Source organism: Pseudophryne corroboree, chromosome 4 (assembly GCF_028390025.1).
Source record: "Pseudophryne corroboree isolate aPseCor3 chromosome 4, aPseCor3.hap2, whole genome shotgun sequence".
In the NCBI taxonomy this organism is placed as follows: Eukaryota; Metazoa; Chordata; class Amphibia; order Anura; family Myobatrachidae; genus Pseudophryne; species Pseudophryne corroboree.
In genome coordinates this window covers 772,096,907-772,099,986 of record NC_086447.1, presented here as the reverse complement: position 1 = coordinate 772,099,986, position 3,080 = coordinate 772,096,907, and the positions used below count along the sequence as shown (strand labels likewise).

Sequence of the window (3,080 nt, the reverse complement as noted above, 5' to 3'; positions counted from 1 at the left end):
ATGGGGTATATCTAAATTAATGTCCCCATACTATAACCTCTGGTATCCTATATAGAGCTCCCTCTCTTCTTTTCACAGCCAACCTAAAATATAGATATGTGTATAGAAAAAATATATTGTCCTCTGTATAATTGTTCGGTGTCATTTGTTAAGGATGGATACTTAATTCATTGTACCATTGCTTGTGTTTTTATGTTTTAATAAATTTTATATGGAACATGTTAATGTGATTTTTATGCTCTAAAATATTGAGCAAACATATATTAATATACGTCTAGAGATTCCTGCTGAATCCTATTTATTATTGGGAGGAAATACATCCCAAAGGCGCCTATTCCTCTATTGCTACATATATATATATATATATATATATATATATATAATCTTCCTAACACCTCACACATTCACATCAGTGCAAAGTCACATCTCTTTTTTCTTTCACGGAGGTTTTCTTAACAAGCACTACACTTGCCTTCTTCAATTATCATTAATATGTTTAATACATTTCACTCCTTAATTATGTTCCTCACTCACCATATTCACCCCACTCCCTCTTTCATATCCCATTTATCTCATCCTTCTCATTCAAACATAATATAACATACCTTAATAATGACCTAACTAATAATCACACCTCATTATCCAATCAATTCATCAATTAAGTATCTCCATCACTGACACAGATAATTAACATGATCACTTGCACAATCAACTATATATATATATATGCATATATATTTCTATATACATTGTATTTTCTAATTTTAATATTATTACTAACTGTCTTATCACATGTTTCTCCCGTTCTTTACATACTTTTTTCTACATATCTTCTTTTTCTTTAATTTCCTCAAGTTCACCCAGCTAATTTATCTGTATGTTAAATTAATTAAACCCAGGCGGTTACAATTAGTAACGATGCCTAATTTACTCAACTTAACTATGATTGGGGGATCAGCATGTCGATCATTAATTCTATCCAATCAACTATGAGCCCTGCTCTACATAAACTGAAATCCTCAGTGACCTCATCACGTCCTGTGACCAAGCTTTTCTTGCGAAACGTACGTCAGGAGGTATAGCGATCACGTGCTGCGCACACGTGACCGCGCCAGCCGGAGCGCTCAGACCATCACCAGGCAACGGCCCCAGCCATCGCTCTCCTTCAGAGAGACCACGGACAGACGCGGCAGCGGCTCTTGAAGCATCCCCATAGCAACGGCTCCAAACTACCGCTCCCCTGGAGCGTCAATACGGACACACGCCGCTGCAATCCTCGGAGCTTCCACTCAGCTACAAACGGAACTACATTACAAACAACAGTACTGGTATCGTATATACTCAACACCAGTGAGAAAACTCAACCATTCTTTCAGTATTTAATTGTAACGCTTTAAACTGTCAATTGCAGTTATCCCCCTCTTTTTTCTACAAAATCATTTAACAGACTCTGCAGGTTCAATTATAACCTGCTGTTACACACATCTTTTCCCTACCATTTCAAAAGCCCCCCCCTCCCCACCCTTTTTCCCCCCCTCTTTTTCTCTCCCCCCTTCCTTTCCTACCCCTTCCCCTTTTTCTTTTCCCCATTGACCCAGAGGGGCTTTATCACCAATAACCTTCTGACTGACTTATTCCGTTTGCCTGCTGTTACGCCACACAGGTCTGTCATAAAGAACGGGTATCCTGATAATTTATGCCCGTCTGTCAGCCATTCTGCCATACATATATGCTGTCTTTTACAGCATAATCTAAAGCAATTATCTAAATTGGTACGGCCGTACTGATGATCTGCTCTGAGCCTAGATATAAGGATAATCATTTAGTAATTATACGTGGCATTTGTGAATTTCCCACATTCATTATCCTTAACTACATGTCTTCTGTGATTCTGATATCACATGCTGTATAATCAAGGAATTGTGTTTATAATCATCTCTTGGTGACCATTGTGTCATATACTAATTAATTAGTCGGTGATCGTTTTATTACATGCATATAATTTCTTTATATGGCCGCTGTGTCATGTATCTGTTTGTCAGCTAATTACAGGTCAATCAACAAAACTCAGTCACATAATCAGGGGGTGTATGTATAATTATCTTCTTTTGTGACCACTGTGTCTTATGCTGATTAACCAGCTGGTGATTGTTAGGATAATTGCATACGTCTATTTTCTCCTTCCTTTTTTGTGACTGTTTCACTGCATCTGCTGATTATTCATAATCATATGTATGTATTCTTATGACCGCCGTGTCACGCAGATGTAATTAACCCTTGTGACCACTGTGTCATATGTTGATGATTTAGCTGATTGCATGTAATTTTCTTTTGTAACTCATTTGTTACGAATCACATACTATTTCCATTCCTAACATACAGCAACCATTTGACATATATTTGGAGTGACCAAGGAGGAAAGTCCAATAATTGCGGTCACACTTCACTGGAGATGCCCAATCTCTTCCGAACTTGGAAGCTAAGCAGTGAAAGGCCGGGTTAGTACAAGGAAGGGAGACCTCCTCTGAACACCCTGGTACTGCAAAAAATTGACTTTTGGACACAGTGGCACTCAACTTTATGTCATGCAATATTGGGATTCGCATGACCAATGATTTTACTTTCTGCACTTATATAATCCGTAATGGATATCAGCAGTATGAATGATGGTCATACACTTCAAAAAATATGATGCAGATTTTTGTTGACATAGGCATCACAGAATTCTACTCTCCGGCAATTCATCAATCGTGAATCTGAGATCACGAATAACTAGAATTATTAATATTTTCGCTAAGCTATGTTTTTCACACACATTTACTCCTAGGATTTGATTTATATTGATTAATTGTTGTTTTGAAAATTTATTAAGTATAGCATTTTCCTCTGAATCAAGAGTGCTCCCAAAAAAGAGTCCTTTCTTTTGAACCTTCCTTGGTTATTTTTTGGTAGGAGAATCCAGAGAGTAAGGCTTCCCGTCGTGAAAGACCCGGAGTTTAGCTGGGTATAATAGAGCAAAGCGGCGTCCCATTTCAAACAATTTCTTGCATATGGGGGCAAATTCTCTCTGCTTAGTGGCG

At 37.8% G+C, this 3,080-nt stretch overlaps 1 pseudogene; it reads left to right on the top strand.

Annotated features, from left to right (window-relative positions):
* Positions 1-2,428: 2,428 nt before the first annotated feature.
* On the top strand, positions 2,429-2,548 carry LOC134913658 (5S ribosomal RNA; annotated as a pseudogene).
* The last annotated feature ends 532 nt before the right edge of the window (positions 2,549-3,080 follow it).